The 18,106-nt window shown below is 32.4% G+C and overlaps 1 protein-coding gene across 1 annotated transcript in view; it reads right to left on the bottom strand.

The window, feature by feature from the left end:
* Window positions 1–17,887, bottom strand: part of LOC129230088 (uncharacterized) — a 161,731-nt gene extending 143,844 nt beyond the window's left edge. The window contains exon 1 of the mRNA XM_054864480.1: window positions 17,685–17,887. The gene's annotated coding sequence lies outside the window, so the exon portion shown is untranslated. The remainder of the gene's footprint in view (window positions 1–17,684) is intronic.
* Window positions 17,888–18,106: the final 219 nt, after the last annotated feature.

Here is an 18,106-nt window from a genome sequence, read left to right as displayed (position 1 = left end):
AAACATTGTGCACAAACATCTAAGTTTTAATTTCTATTCAGTGATTTAAAAAATATTTCTTCAATAAAAAATAGAAAATATTTAAAGAATTTTTTGTTTCACAAATTTACCGAGTAAAAATTAAAGTAAACTGTTTGAAAAAGATATGGTCCAAATTTCATTACTTTATCTTTATCATTTCTTGACTTAAAAGAATTTGAATGCGAAAAATCGAGAAAAATTGCATCATGGAGAAAAACGCGTTTTAAAGTTCTCAATTTAAGTATAATATTAGTTAAATGCATGCAACAAAAATAATTATATCTTTCGCTCCTATTGAGATAGAAACAAGATTAAAAAGTCCTTCTAAGCAGAAAAAAAACGGAGAAGTTTTTTTAAATGATTTTTTAAAAAAATTAAAAATTTGACGATTTTTGTCTCCCGGATCCCTTTAAATAAACATTTAAAACTATTTGGCTATTACTGCAACTGAAAATTTTCTTTGCTGCAATAATTTGTATAGAAAAATAAAATAATCATATACACACAATTAAATATAATTGAAAATTATAGTTGTTTTTCTTTTTTTTTTCGAGCACTGACATTTATCAAAAGGTAACAAGTAAAAAGTTTTTATTTAACGATTATTATTCACGTCAAACGTAAAAATAATTCTTAATAAGTTCTAAATCATAATAGTTATTCGAGATGCACCGAATACCATATTTTGACGAATACAGAACATTCCGTTAAAATCCATACCAATAATTTTTAAAAGCAATATTTAAGATTTTATTTTATGCCAATTTAAAACATAAAATGTTTTATCAAAATTGTGTGTTTGTAAAACGTAAATGCATATCCTTCAAATATCCTAAATTTTACTATATTTAGTAGAATTAATAAAAATGAAATAAATTATTCAAATTTTTTAAAATAAATTTAAAAAAATCAGGTAAAATCAAAAGAAAATTGATATAGTGAATGGCAAATTGAAATGATAGTGAAATGATAAAAATTGCTTTTTTCCCCTAACCTTAGCTGCATAGTTTCTAAAAACAAACTAGCAGTTAAAGATTTTAAATTTATGAACACTTAAAATTATGAGGTTTTTCCTCGTTACAGTTTCATCTTTATCTTCTTCCTACTAATAATAAAGCTGAAAGTCTCTCTTTCCGGATCTCTGTCTGTCAGGATCTCTGTGACTGGCATAGCGAATAGACCGTTTGGCCGATTTTCATGAAATTTGGCACAAAGTTAGTTTGTAGCATGGGGGTGTGTACCTCGAAGCGATTTTTCGAAAATTCGATGTGGTTTTTTTTTATTCCAATTTTAAGAACAAAGTTATCATAAGATGGACGAGTAAATTACGAAATTATTATAACGTGGAACTGTAACATGGGCACAAGCCAACTGGCGAAAAAATTCACCATACATTATTTGTAAATGTACAGGCGAACCAAAAGACCTTTTAATTTTCTATAATGGGCAAAGCCGTGCGGGTACCACTAGTATTCAAATAAGTTAGTAACAGTAAGCTTAATGTGATGTGTTTTAATGTTCAAAAGAAATTGAATAGCAACCAAATTTAGCATCCGAGTGCTTTCTCTTACATCAAAATTACTTAAAATATAATAACATTAGTAAGTAATAGGGTTCGTCGATATATATCATATATATATATCACGATATATATCCGATATTTATTTTGAAAATATCATGATGTATTTTGATATTTTTGATATTTTTTTTTTTCAACCAGGGTATTTTCAATGTAAAAATTATATTAATCATAGTAATATTGTCCATTTATTATTAAAAATAACCAAAAAGTTATGTATATATTTTAATGATGTATTATTACATCATCAATGTAACAAAGTAATATAATATTCCTTTTTTAAATTTTATGTGCATAAAATTATTAGTAACTAGTGGTACCCGCACGGCTTTGCCCGTAATAGAAAATTAAAAGGTCTTTTGGTTCGCCTGTATATTTACAAATAATGTATGGTGAATTTTATCGCCAATTGGCTTGTGTCCATGTTATGCTTCCACGTTATGGTAATTTCGTAATTTACTCGTTTATCTTATGATAATTTTGTTCTTAAAATCGGAATAGAAAAAGAACCACATCGAATTTTCAAAAAATCGCTTCGAGGTGCACACCCCCATGCTACAAACTAACTTTGTGCCAAATTTCATGAAAATCGGACGAACGGTCTAGGCAGTATGCGCGTCACAGAGATCCAGACATCCTACAGACAGACTACAGACATCCTCCGGACAGAGAGACTTTCAGCTTTATTATTAGTAAAGATTATGTGAAAAGGGGCTTAAAATTTTAATAATAAATTAATAAAATCGAATTTTCGAAAAATCGCTTTGAGGTGTACACCCCCATGCTTCAAACTAATTGTGTGTCAAATTTCATGAAAATCGGCTGAACGGTCTAGGCGCTATGCGCGTCACAGAGATCCAAACATCCACACAGAGAGATTTTCAGGTTTGTTATTTAAAAAGAAAAGAAAAGAAGAAAGATAAAAAAAGAAAAGAAAGATAAAGAAAGATAATTTTCAGAACAAATTTTTTCCCATTTTATTAAATTTCTGTGAAAAATGGGCTTAAAATTGGAATAGAAAAAGAACAAAATCGAATTTTGAAAAATCGCTTCGAGGTGCACACCCTCATGCTACAAACTAACTTTGTGCCAAATTTCATGAAAATCGGCCGAACGGTCTAGGCGCTATGCGCGTCACAGATATCCAGACATCCTCCGGAAAGAGAGACTTTCAGCTTTATTATTAGTAAAGAAAAGATGCAACAGTTTTAATTCATATTAAAAGAGCATAATTAAATATTAAACATTGCGCAGAAAAAAAGAAAATGTCTTATGACTGTGATCCGACTAATGTATATTTTTTTATTTCTGAATCATATAACTATTTAAAAGTAGCTAACAGAAGAAAAATGAATAAAACAGCAAATGTAAATTAACGCCATTAAAATTGATTAAAATGCTAAATGAAATATTACATATAAAAAATGAAAGAAACCTTAATTTTAAGTTTACATAATGTAATGACAGTATAAGAAAATAAAGAGTGATTTGAGGAAGCATTTACTATTTTAAAGACTTAAGTTTGTGCTGGCTTGAAAATGTTGGATACATATTAAAAAACCTATATGTATCAAAATATCGGATATTTTCGATATTTTCGAAAATATGATATTTTCGAACCCTCGTAAGTAATAATTTGAATTCTTTTTGTACCATTCCACTATACTATAATGTTCATTCATTGTATAAAACAAGTATTTGTTGGTTTAACAAGTGTCAAATATTTATTTTTTTACTATTCGGTTGCCGAATATTCGGTTCGTATGCCGAATAGTCAATGCACCGAATACCAACCGAATACTTGGTGTATCTCTAATAACTATTCATTAGTTCCATTTAAAAAGTATGGTACTAATACTTAAAAATACGCTTAAATTAAAAACATCTATACATTTTTTTTTTCTAAACTAACTTAAAAAATATCGTTCAACCTTCACTTTACGCTAAAATGCAATTATTATTTATTGATTCAGAATAATTTTTAATTTTAGCACCGAAAAATTGTTTTGTAATTAGTGAAATAAAATTAAATCAAAAGAGGTTTAATTTCTGGCAAGTCGCCTGACAATTGGTATGTGAATTGAGCAATGCTTACTGTAATTCAATTTAGCAAAAAATTACTAAAAGGAAAAAAAAATACTTTCCTTCAAAGAGTCTGCCGTGCATTCGTATGTGTGTGTGTGTATTCTATTAATACTAAACAAATACAATTGTACTTGATCCCCCGCAGGGCTTTAATTTTTACCACGCACCCCAATTTGTCGGAAATACAAACAAGAATACGTTTTTAATGCAGACTTTTGCAAAAAAAAAAAAAAATCAAACGAAAACTTGTTTAGAACTAATAATGGGGTGGTTTCCTTCAGTCAAAAGTACTACTTTTAGTCATTGAAATGGATAGAATGAGCAAAAAAAATTGCATGGACCCAGAAAATATATCCATTTTCCCAACAGTTATTTTTTAATTAATTTTTTTAACTGTCCGATTTTTCAAACAAGGAGTGGTCTTTACGACGTCACAAATGATGCAATTTGGTGCATCTTTCTACTACGTTTCTACGTTATGATAATCAAGCAGCGAATTAAAATTGCGATCTACGCTTGCTACCAACCATATCGTTGCCAATACACGTGAGTAAAGATGCGAATTAAATATTTTGTTCTGTGAATGGCAACATTGAATGGCATTTCATCATTTGTGATGTCACACGCGAGAAGTGTAAACAATGAAAGCGCATCGATTTAAGTAATTTTTTTAAGAATATTTAACTTAAATAATTATTTGAAAAATGGTCAGATCCTATGTTTTTAAGCATGCTCTTTCAGAAAAAAATACTTTTAAAATTTTGGAAACGACCCCATTGTTTTTAATAAATGCAAATAGATAGGGTAACGGCACCAGTAACAGACAAGGGTCCGGTAACAGACAGTTATATGTTTGGATTAAAATAATAAGAATTTTAGGCGGGTAAAACTGGCCTTACTGTGGCTCATTCATACGATGCAATCCTCTAGTGTTTATCAGAGTGAGTTTTATGACCCAGTTTTTACAATGCAACAGCCACCACGAGATCAGCTGGTGTTTTATGTTCATTTGAATTTAATAAGGCCTAAAAATAAAGAACTTTAGCACATTTGGAAGAGAAAAAGGGAATTTTGTCCATTACTCATCCGTTCCTCATTCTATCTGTTACTGGGTATCATCTGGTTTTTCGGTTGTCCGTTACTGGGAGTCGGACCTTTTTTCGAAATTGAGCAAATAAAAATAGAATGAACCAATTCAGAGGATCCAGAAGCAGCCAAAAGTTGGATGAGATGTTGTTGCATGAGAGAAAACTAATTTAAAAAGTCTAAACATACATTAAAAGGCTCAGAAAATTGAGCTAACATGAGAGCGATGTCTTGAGTATGTCTGTTACTGGTGCCGTTATACTAAATTTTAATTCATACACTTTAAACATTAATACGAGCAAAAAAACATTTTCAATCCTTACTTTTTGCAAACGGGAATTCGTGTTTCATTCAAAGCTTTCAAAACTAAATTCAAACGAATTCATTTGTACTTGTAAAAAATAAATACATACGTATGTGAACTCGTTTTCAGTTTATACTTCAAAAAGAGAAATAGAAACAAAAAAAAACAATTTTAGTTAGAAATTGCTTGGACAGAAGAAATTCAGCAAAATCCACATTTCGGAATACAAGTTGAGTGAATATTTACAGAGCTAACCAAATAAAAACAGCCTTTTTTTAAAAAAAAATAATAACAATCTTTATTCATCTTCAATCGTTGGGAAAAGGGTTTTTGTTACTTCGAAAGTCGTGATACAAGTTTCATTACAAATTAGTGTTCTACTGGGCTAACTTCCTTCAACCTTCGAAAAACAAAAAGGTAAACTGTTTTTTTTAACATTTGTAAAAATAAAATATATTTTTGTACATTACACTTTAGCTGCTAAAATAAATAGAACTTCGAAAAAGTAAAAAATGAAAAGAAAAAAAAAATCAGAAAATTAATTTCAACCTTTTCTAGTAATCAAAAAGTAAAAAGCTCAAAAAAAGTTTATTTTCAGTTCATAAAATAAAATTTATTTTTGTGTATTACATTTCAGCTACTAAAACAAACAAATCTTTGAAAACATCGGGGAAAAAACTTTAAAAAAAAAGCTGAAATTCTGAATTGAAGTTTACTGATGAAGTGCAAATATTAGCCTTTTAGTAATCGGAAAACAAAAATCTTACAAATACATCCATTTGTTCCAAAAAAAAAAAAAAAATGTTCTCTCTCCATTAAGCACTTTGATGTTCGAGTGTCAGCAGTTGTCAAGGGCAACGAGAACTTGTTGCCAATGCAGGTTCCCCTAAAGAGGCTTTTTCGTAACTTTTTGCGCCATCACGATTTACGAAAATTTGAAGTGAAGTAGAGGGAAAGATCGGTAGGCGTGAGGCAACTCTAAGGTTAAGAAACTACAACATATTTTTTTTCGGCTCTAGCGTCATAAATTTTGAAGTTCCTTGACTACAGCTATTTTAAAGATGCGTTCAGTAAAAAAAAAAAAAAAAAGGGTGATATTCTGTCAAAAATTAGCTCTTGTTCTTATGAATAGCCAAGTGTAGACCTCATAGTTGGTGTCTTCGTCAGTTTCTTTCTGTCTTTGTTTTTTTTTTTTTTTTTTTTTTTTTGTAAATAATAATACGATGAACAGGTTGTAAAAGAAAATTATTTTAAATTTCTTATCAAACTAGAAAATCGCCCGTCAAGGTATGACGGGTGAGAATTGCTTCTACATTTGAACGAAGCCATTGCCTGTTTGATGATATTTTGACAGTTCAAATTTTAACCCTAACTCTAGTGGATAAACCCTAAACTCCAGTAGATAGCATTCATTGCTGACCATTCTTTCCTTTCTTCATTCCCCTGAAATGACACAGTTTTACCAGCAAAACAGTTAAGATACCAGATAGAGTTCGGGCTTTTCACAATAACGGCTTTCCCTGCATGTTAAACATTACCAAAACATATTATCAAATTATCATGCCGTGGCGCGAGTTTCATTGTTGAAAATTGCGGGTTACTCGATCATTGCCTATTATTTGTGTGAGGATAAGAGATAAAGGTGCTCGGGATATCTTTACATGCCGTAGTAAAAACTGTCAAAGTTATTACTTTAGGCCCAAGTGGACTCAAAAACTCATTAAAATAGAATCGCAATTAGTTTAAAATCAGAAATAATGAATCAATGGGGTCGTTTCCAAAATTTTAAAAGTATTTTTTTCTGAAAGAGCATGCTTAAAAACATAGGATCTGACCATTTTTTAAATATTTTTTTTTTTTTTTGTTTAATATTTTCAAAAAATTACTTAAATCGGTGCGCTTTCATTGTTTACACTTCTGTCGTGTGACATCACAAATGATGAAATGCCATTCAATGTTGCCATTCACAGAACAAAATATTTAAATCGCATCTTTACTCACATGCATTGGCAACGATATGGTTGATAGCAAGCGTAGAGCGCAATTTTAATTCGCTGCTTGATTATCATAACGCGGGAACGTAGTAGAAAGATGCGCTAAATTGCATCATTTGTGACGACCACGCCTTGTTTGAAAAATCGGACATTTTAAAATAAAATATAACTATTGGGGAAAATGAAAGTATTTTCTGGGTCCATGTTATTTTTTTACTCATTCTATCCATTTCAATGAATAAAAGTAGTACTTTTGACTGAAGGAAACCACCCCGTTCCGAAAAAGAAAATACATGTACATGCAGATCTGTAGTTAGGAAAAAATGTTTAGGGGGACTCATCTTGGAGTTTAGGGGGAGCTCACCAGTAGAAAAGGTGGTTGAAACCAATTTACATGAAATTTGCATTATTTTTACTTTACATAAAAACCCAAACATTGCGGGGAACAGCGTCCTCACATGTGTGAGGACGCGTGAGGACACACGCTGTGCACATGTATACCAGCACTGTGGGCATTATTTATTTCTTAATTTAAACATAAGGATTCTCCATTTCTGAAATAATTAAATTCATTATACGAACCATTTAAACAGACATTTTTTAATTAAATTCATTCAAAATGAATTATAAAACATGCTGAAAGTTATCCTGCTCTTTAGTGTAACTTTGAGCTACAGCCACGTCAAAGATGTACCGTATACGCGGGCTACTTTGACCCAGGTTTTGAAACTTTTCTCATTCTTTTCTCACACACAATAATTTTATAACTACTCATATTTCCAAGTAATGGAAACTTCTTGTTCTACACATTAAGAGATCTCTTAATTTAATTTTTGAATGCTATCAGTTTATTTCAAAGTATTTTTACCCTTTACCATTGTTTTTTATTTGGGCCAATGTTACTCTTGCGTTTGGGTTACATTAGCCCAAAGTGGTTTACCCTATTTAATATCAATGTAGAACTAACTAGAGACAAAGAAAGACGTGTTTTCATTGGGAAAAATACTTATTTGAAAGAAAAATACATTTACAAGAATTTTGAGTCACACATATTTGTTTTAAGAAAAATTAATATTATTATTATTTTTAATGTGCATACCTATTTATTGTCTCGGAAATTACCAACGGAGGACAGTAATCTTTTCATCAGTTTTGGAAGCTGAAATATTTTATTAAGATTACACTATTCGTAATACAAAGGAACCTAAATTTTCGGTCCCTTCGAAACTTTTTTAATGCGTTCCATGTTCTCAACATTAGCTCCTTCTCTCGCATGAACAGCTACCTTTGGAAACCTGAGCTTATTCCATTCAACAATAAAAAAATTCCATAAAATTTCCCACAAATTTAACAAAATTTGTAAGAAGTAGATGCAACTGAGTTAACCTTTTTATAAACCTCCTGCAACTTTTAATTCCTCTTCATCTTCCATAATGAAAGCCATGATGTAACTGAGCCCTGATGAATTGAGTCTGCAATTTCTCTCTTTATCCATTGCCGAGAATTCCTGGGGTTTTTTCTTGTGTTTTTCCTGCTTAGAGTCTTACTTTTAGCTATTCTTTACTTTTCCAAATATCTCTGGCGGATTGTTTCAAGTTTTTGTGGTGGGTCAAAATAGGTCGTAATTTTTAAGTTAAGAGATATGTTGTCATTGTCAATTTTTTAAAAAATGCCTGAACAGAAATGAGAAGTAAAACTGTACTACGGCATAGAGTATTAAATAGTGCTCATAAATAGGTACTTAAAAAACTCTTAGATGATGTAGAACTGCTTTTACATGGAAAAATTTGAGAGGTTATGAAGGCATATGTTAGCACAAGGAACGCAGAACCACTATAGTGTCGCTTCTTGAACAGAGCAATGGAACTGCTTGATACATTACTGAGTGCTTGGCGATGCTGTTTAGCGATTTAAAAATTGCATTTACAACTTCTTTGAATAACAACGTGCTTTATGAAGTAAACGAAGTCGACTTTTCCCTTCTTAAAGTTAGAAAATGCGTCTTTAGTATATATTTACTTAGTTGTACAAGTAATTTACGCCACCAGCCGTATAATAATATCACCGGTTAAAAGAAAAATCCGCTAATTTCGATCAGACCAGTGCGACATAAATCGAATCAATATAAAGATCGATTGAAAAACGGTGTCCAATGAAACCAACAGCGCCGTTATTTAGTTAGTTATATATTTTCAGCAGCCTAAATGTAAAATTATGTGACCATGAAAGTAAAACAATGATGATTTTGATTTGCCATTGAGCCTTACCGTCAACCGGGGTGAATTACCCACTTTTCAAATGTTTGTCTGTATTATTTCTAAAGCTTGACAACAAGCGTATGGGATGACCTTTAGTTCGATACAATTGGCGACTATTCGCCGTGAGGTTGTTAAATTCCGATGATACAAATTGACATTTGAGAAGTAATAAAGTTTGCCTAGGTTTAGGGAAAGTCGCCCCTGTTTACGGTAGTACTCAGGGCCTGATTACTGAATAGGCCAACTAGGCCGTGGCCTAGGGCCTCCGATATTTGCGGGCCCTAAATGGATGAAATTACTTTAGACAATCGCTAAAAATGTTTCAGCCAATCAGGGCCCGATTAAGATATTAAGGGGCCTAGGGAAGATACTTTTCTGGGGACCCCGGTATTCAAACTTTATTACTTTAGCCGTAGGCTGAAAAAATTTCAGTCAATAGACTAAAGTAATTTCAGCCGTTTTGGGGACCCTAAATATCGGGGGCCCTAGGCCACGTCCCAGTCGGCCTATTCAGTAATCAGGCCCTGCAGTCAATGGGTAAAGTTATAAAGTTTGAATACAGGGGGCTCCAAAAAAGTATTTGGCCTAGGGCCCCTTGACATCTTAATCGGGCCCTGTAGTACTTTTACATTATTTTCTTAGCTTTTTAATGTGTCAATTTTTAGAAGCAAATTAACAAGATTACTCCGTTATTGCGTAGTGCAGCAAAAGCTTTCATATACAGAAGGAAGGCTATCAACAAGTGGTGGTAAAAGAGTGGCACCTTTTTTTGTACATTCTCTTGCTAGAAAACGCTAAATCTAATTGTTTTACTCAAAGAACTATTGATTTTTTTTTTTATAAACTAGTGCAATAAGAACGCAAATTACTGTACGCGAATCAATTAATGGTAATAGTGTTACAGGCAATCGATCGATCAGTTATGCAGCTAGCAATTAGAACTTGCACACTTCAGTCCGAAACACTTCAGTCCGTAGTAGCATAATTAAAACAATGTTACTTAATTGTTTGGAACGACCTTCGTGTATTATAGAATGCAGCTATGAAAGAACGCATTCAATAAAAGTACATGAAAGGACAACTTTTAAAAGTAACTCAAAGACGACAAAATAAAAGCTTTTTCTTTCGTGTAGTGTGACGACTTTTATTTCTCGTTTCTTAAAGGAAATTCCATTGACTTGAAGCTTGCTTCATTTTTCTTTTACGTTGTCACTTCGCTTGAATATTTTATCTTTCGTAGAATTTCGTGCAGCAAAAGGAAATGTTCTTGAAAAAATAGTAGTTTTGAAACACTCTTAAAAGCAATAATTGACTGAAACAATACAAAAGGTAAAAGCGCAGTTGAACTGCCAGACAAATTGAGAAGCTGTTTCATTATATTTTAAATGAAATTTCCCGTAATGATTTCGATAAAGGGCAAGATAGGGAAATTTTTTAGTCGCCAATAGCCGGTAGTAGGAACAATTTTAGTGGTTGAAACTTTTTTGAAGTAATGGCCACTCTTTTTTATGCAAAGAGCTGAACCATTTTTTTTTTTTTTTTGTTATGTTTGTTTATTTTAGTTAATATTTCTAGATACATTAGGGGAAGTAACAATTTTATTGTTTAAAACTTTTTTGAAGTAGTGGTCACTCTTTTTTACTCAAAGAGCCCAACATTTTTTTTTTCGTTCAGTTAATTTAATAATTCTAAATACATTAATTTATGTATGTAATACATTTTAAATAAGTTAGTTTATAAAAGCTGCATCTCAATTTTGGTGGAAAATATTTTATTAATTGTCTAATGCGTTTCGCACACTTGAAGATCATTATTTTTGGAATATCTGCCGATTGTCGATTGGCAAATGATTTTTAAGTGCCATTTTTTACATTCAGTCACCCTATGGATGGCGACGGTCGCTAAGTTTCTCTTAGATTTCGGAATAATTGCTATTATAAATAGAATAATTGAAATATTCATCAAATTTAGTTCGTTATAAACGAAATTCATCCATTATCTTCTAGTATCACAGAAAACAGCCCGCTCATAGTTAGTATCTTGTTAAGTTTCTGTTTGACACACTTTTGAAAAATGAGAAATAGCTGTAAAGAAAGCAAGAAAGAAAAAGAAATAGAAAAAAAAGAAAAAGACAAACATATACTGAAACCTAGAAATGTAGCATAAATAAAAATTAATAAAAATGATAGCATACGAATCCCAGAAACAAAATGAAACCCATAAGAATCTTCAAGAAGTAGAGTATACTGATATATTGCCCATCAAATATCAGATAATAAATTCCGCCATTCATTTAGAATCGTCTGCGAAATAAATGTCTGAAAGGAATAAAAGATGGGCTGACAAAGCATTTCTGATCCTCTTTTAATATAGGCCGAAATAAGGGGACACCTGTAGAGTTCGAGGCGCCTTTTCTTTCTTCGTATTTTATTGACGAATGTCCTCGGAACAACATCGGTCGAATCGATCGGACGAAATTAAGTCAAGGTTGTTGCCAATTCAAATGAGTAAAATATAGGGCAATCTTTTTTTCTCATCGTAAATTTTCCCATTGAATAGTCTTCCTTCCTAATTTGGGAAAAAAACATGTCTGACAAGGTACATGCACATCAATTATATGTCGAGACTCGAATTAATATTAGTTTTATTTTTGGCAACAATTATTGCTTCATTGGCGATTTTCTCCACTAAACGATAAATGTATCGTCTGTGTTCATTGAGTAAACTTATTTATTTACTATCTGTTATTTTTATTCCATCTCAATTCTACAATTCCTTTGATTTCATTGTCGTAGTTTTTGAAATGGGGTCGTATCCAAAATTTTGATGGCATTTTTTTCTGAAAGAGCATGCTTAAAAATATAGGATTTGACCATTTTTTAAACAATTTGAAAAAGTTAAATATGTTTTTTAAAAATATTTAAATTTGTGCGCAGACTCTATTTTATTTTTTACGCTTCTGCGCATGACATCACAAATGATGTACTGCCATTCACTGTTGCCATTAGCGCAGAGCGCAATTATTTAATTCGCTTCTGAATTATCATAACCTGGAAACGCGGTAGACAGCAAGCGTAAATATTCTGCTCACCAGTGGAGTAGCGCCAAAGTACATCACTTGTGACGTCATAAAGACCACGCCTTGGTTGAAAAATCGGACATTAAAAAAAAATAATTAAAAAATAACTGTCGGAGAAAATAAAAGTTTTTCCTTGCTCCATGTTATTTATTTATTTATTTTGTTCATTCTATCAACTTCAGCACCTAAAAGTAGTACATTTGACTGAAGGAAACAACCCCATTGACACGATAATTTGAGCAAAATAATGTACGACTTAAATTCAAAATTTAAAACTATGCTTTATTTCAACTAAGAAATGAAACTTCCATGCGGCCTGAGAAAACGAAAACATTTCTTGACATTTTTAGAGGTGTAAAATTCCATTTGGAGAAGTGAACTATATGAAAATAATGAGCACAATAAAAGAAATCAATTCCATAAAAAATATATAAAAAAAACTTTCTCAGTATAAAATGGGAGATGGAAAGAGAAAGACGAGATGTGCGCAGTGCACTGTTTTGATTTTTAACATTTAGGTTTAGGATGCTGAACGAAGTAAAAGCAGTCATCACTCCTTCAGTTTTATTTAAAAATTTTTAGAGGAGCATTGGTATCTCCAGCATGTAATTCAAAGTGTAGAATCTTGGATCTCAGTGTGAAGGCAATCTTATTTTCTGTGAGAAGTGTTTTGCTTCAGCTCTGATAATGCTTCTCCAAATCGATGATTCCAAACAAGAGCATAACTAGCATGTAAAGCTGCTCGATATTTGTTTTCGTGGCTATGAAGCAGCAACTTGAAATTTAATATTGCTCATAAAAACTTGCATCCTTATAAACTTTCGCTTAGTTTCTCCAGTTTCAATCTCTTATTATCCATAGTCGATAATATATTAATCTCCAAAAACCTTTTTTTAAACTTTTTAAAAGATAATATTTAGAAAGAAGTCTTCAATTAAATTTTTAGAGAGAAATGCGTAGTTCAGTGATAATCAACTAGTGGTACGCAAGCAATTTTCTTGTGTTCCGCGAATAGCTAGAGAAAGTTATACATCATTTTTACAGTAGTAACTAGCGGCAACCGCACAGCTTTGCCCGTAGTAGAAAATTAAAAGGTCATTAGGTTCGCCAGTATACTTACAAATAATGAATGATGAATTTTTCGCCAATATGCTAGATTAATTTTCTCGTCCATGTTACAGTAATTCGCTCGATAAAATGGGCTTAAAATTGGAATAAAAAAAGAACAAAATTGAATTTAAAAAAATCGCTTCGAGGTACTCCCCCATATGCTACGAACTAATTCTGCGCCTAGTTTCATGAAAATCGGCTGAACGGTTGAGGCAAAATGCGCGTAATAGAGATTTAAGCATACAGAGACAGACTTTCAGCTTTATTAAAAGTAAAGATTTAAATTTACCAGAGAAAACTATTGGATTCATCTCCTCTTTCACCTAATATATTTTTTGTAAAAATACTATTTCAATACTATGTGATCTGCTTTTCTTCAAAAGGGTCCCAAGTGGCCCCCAGTAGTGAAAAGGATGAGAACCACTGGTGTCGTTCTTAATGCAACTAAAAATTCGATAAACGAAAAATTCGGCAAACTGCATTTTTCTTTTCTTTTTTTCCTTTTTTTTTCATCTAAGTTCTAAAAAAGACATTTTGTTTCGTTACTCAAATTGCCGACATAAATCTTGAAAATCGTCTGCTTAAAGATATTTTTCCTCGTATCTTAAAAGCGCATCACACCTACATTATTTGTTTGCGTTACGTAATAATAGAATCAGTTTCCTTTTCTAAACAACCTTTACGGCAAACGAAAGAAAAATTGCAGAAAATTGCTTTGTTAAAATTTTAAGCTAAAGATGCATAATTTTGAAAAATAAAACTTTTTCGGAATCATTTCCAAAATATTATGTTCTGTGTGTGCAATGTGGGTATTTCAAACTCAAAATTGCATTTGTTTTTGAGGATAAATCACAGATCGGTTATATTTTGAATCATAAGAAGTGTATACTTTTCACAAAACTCAGATTATAAATGATTCTTCTCCACTTTTTTGAACTTTTTTTGAAAGGAACTGAGTTGAGGAAATGTTCTATGTTTGCACATTAATAAATAATGAGAAGAAAATGCATTCACTGTGGTTACATCCTCATATAAATAATAGCCGATGATCGAGCAAACCGCGTGCTTCAACAATGAAACTCGTGCCACGACATGACAATTTGATAATATCTTCTGGTAATGTTTAACATGCAGGGAAAGGCTTTATTGTGACAAGGCTGAACTCGATCCGGCAGCTTAAAAGTTTTACTGGTAAGACTGTGTCATTTCAGGGGAATGAAGAAACGAAAAAATGGTCAACAATGAACGCTACCTACTGGAGTTTAGGGTTTATGCACTGTGGTTAGGGTTACAATTTCAACCATCAAAATATCACCAAACAGGCAATGGTTTCGTTCAAATGTAGAAGCAATTTTCACCCGTCATACCTTGACGGGCGACTTTCTAGTCTTCGGAATTATTTTCAACAAAATGTTTGGTAGTATTTGAATGAATTTATCAGTTATGAAAATGATAAATTTGTCCATGCATTTATCATTTTAGAGAATTAAATCCCACACAATCTGAAAATTTCAAACTAGTTATCGTCGTTTAATCCACGTTTCTTAAAATTTAATTTAATGTTAAAATGTAATATAGTTGAAAAAAAAAGTGACATTTTTATAGACAGCCTTTGAGCACGTGATTTCACAACAGTTGAGGCAGAAAATCGGCTAATTAAAGAAACAGTAGAAATCTCAACATCCACCTCTCTCTTCTTATCCGCCGAAGAAGAAGAAGAAAAAAAGAGCTTTTTATTCGCTACAGAGCTTGTGGCAGAACTTCTGAAGGTGAGCAAGTATCCCCCATGATTAGCTTATCTTTTACTTTTACTACATACCTTCATTGCAACAGAGCACTCACGGCACCGCACAGTGGTGCGAAAACGCCAAAAAGCGCTTATAAATGAGTTTTTTATTTCCTATACTAAACCAATTGAGGATTAATAAATTTGCACAGGCCTACCTCTTAGGCAAGCAGAACTGGAATTTTAGAGTCCTTCGTCCACTACAAAGCTGAATGGAGCCTTTAGAAAGTTGAAGAATTACGAGTACGGGAATTTACAAAAATTGCTTTTAAGCAGTCTATTTTTTTCCCCTATTAAAGGCGGGTATATAATTTCTCTCGTGTCCAACGATAGTAATAGGACGAAAAAAATGAGTAATCGAATTCTCAAACCAAAAATCGGTTTTGATCAGCACCAAAAACTTCGGAATTCAAGGTTTTTTTTTTTTTTTTCAAAACACTCTACAAAAAAATGTCCTCTTATGTCCTCTTAGAAATTAATATTAATTAGTCATAAATGGTCTGTAGAAAGACCCTGAAAAAGAAATAGCTGCGTAAATCTGCGAACTTGGGACCCTGAGCATAAGCAAATCGAGAAAAATCCATTATAACATGCCTGTGTAAACAAACAAGCGAGAGAGGTTTATTGGCGTTTTCGCTCCACTGTGCACCGGTTGGATTCGAACTCACGACTACCTTTATTTGGTACGGGCAGCTGTCAGTGCAAGCGCTCCCTCTCCCCTCGGCTCCGGAGGTCTCAAGTTATATTTTAAATATTAAAATTTGACTTTTTCGACCAAGGATTCTAACCTATTGGTCCAGGTGACCGGGATTGGCACCGGTCCGTGGAAATTTTTGACCGGTCCTTAGATTTTTTTTCTCCAGTCCGCGTTTAAATTTTTCGAGAAAAGAAAAAACGAATTATTAAAAAGTTGAATAAATGAATTAAAATTAAATTTTATGATACAAATTTCTACGATATTTTTACGATAATGAGTTAATATTTGGATCAACAATTTATTATTTTACTTGAGTGCGCTCGTACTTTCCCTAAACTGAATTGAATTATTTATTTTCATTGTGTTTTGTGCTTTTTTTTCCTTCAAAGTTTCATTTCCTCAGAGATCATAAGTAACATAATTCCTCACCTCAACATTTATACTAAAAATTAACTTATATAATAGCTTTTAAATACCTAGGTCCTTTTTCTTTTAACTACCTACCCAAAACACCGTTTTTTTTTTTTTAGTTTTCGCATTTGTGGTCTGCCAAAAAATGTTGAGAAACACTGCTACTATGTCCAAAAAAAGACATTCGCTGAAAAGCTGATTTCAATTTCCCAAGTTTCCTGTCCTTCTCTTCAATTTTTAGCACTAAAAACTCATTTTATAGCTCAATTAAGTCAGCAATGGCCATTTGAATACAATAATTTTTAGAAGATCCAATCTTTCAATGACGCTCTTAATAATTACAGTTTACTAATTCTAATTAAAAATTACATTTGATGAAAAGCCCTTTCTGAAAAACTATAAATCTTAACTCGGAAGTCTGCGAGAAATAAATTCTTTTGTGCAGAAAATTAAAAAATAACAGCAATGCACAAATTAGCAAGTTACAGCAAACACGTGTTTTGATGCTACAAAAGACATCCGACACAAGAGTCGGATGTTTTTGTCATTCATAAAAGCTTGCTTCTTTTGCATTGGAAAGGGATTCCTTGTAACTGCGAGACATGTGTCTATAGTTTCCAGTTAATTTGCGCATTTTAACGTTGTGTTATGTCTTTTACTTTTGCAAAATCTACATTTGATTATTGTTTTTCCAGAAGTGCCCACCCCCTAAGGGCAAGGGTGAAACCCCCCCTCCCCCAAATTGGGAACTTCCCCTAAAAGTAAAATATACTCCTTAAAACAACCCCCCTAAAAGTTTTAATGGCGCAATTTGCGCCATGACTCCCTCTAGGTGGGCACCCCGTGTTTCTCTTAACGTAGAAATTTCATACTTTTCGATAAAAAATGCATGGAGTACATTAACTTTTGTCCGCCCCCCTCCGAAAATTTTGAAAATGAGCCTTCAAATTATTTTCCTATCTGCAGACGTAAGACTGTAGCCAGAAACATATTTAAAAATGAGATTTTTTTACTTCATTTTCCTCGAAATTTCTACAGAATTTAACGCACAATTTCTCGAGTAGCAAAATTTCCATTTTTGAGATGTTGTATTATTCACGGTTGAATTACATGTAAATTTTGTAACTTATTATTAATTATATAAAACTACCATTTTAGGTCATGCTAAAGAATGACATGCCGGATAATGCGGAGATAGCATTATCTTAATCATGGTAAATTTAAAACAAAAAAAAGATCGGCTATTTAATAAATCTGAGAAACATTTCACTCACCTGAATCTGTGAAAATTAGTTATTCATTGTGTATTCCAATAATCATCGCGTCATTCTCGAAGTTCAATGAAAACCAAGCAACTTAGCACATGACTTGTACGGAAACAACAAAACACGTCAAACACCCTCGTTGCAATCTGTCTCGTATACCCGCGCACGGAGGTTTTCCCGCGACTTTCAACCGAAGCGATCAACTTAGTTCTGTTGTTGTCTCCTCACGCACATGATGCAGCGCAGCTGCCGGCTGGGTAGCTAGGCGAAAATGAGAAAAGCATCTGTCGAGATAGTCGCCAAATTGGCGTACTTTTTCATTGTCTTTCAACTAGTTTTTTTCTGAAGATCAAATTAAAACACTAAACAATAAAAAAAAACGTATTATTTGTTGATAGCAAGCAATAGACGCAAATCTCCTGCTTATCAAA

The sequence above is a fragment of the Uloborus diversus genome, chromosome 9 (genome assembly GCF_026930045.1).
Source record: "Uloborus diversus isolate 005 chromosome 9, Udiv.v.3.1, whole genome shotgun sequence".
Classification (NCBI taxonomy): Eukaryota; Metazoa; Arthropoda; class Arachnida; order Araneae; family Uloboridae; genus Uloborus; species Uloborus diversus.
The sequence above is the reverse complement of the archived record's forward strand: the minus strand, read 5'-3'. Positions and strand labels throughout refer to the sequence as shown.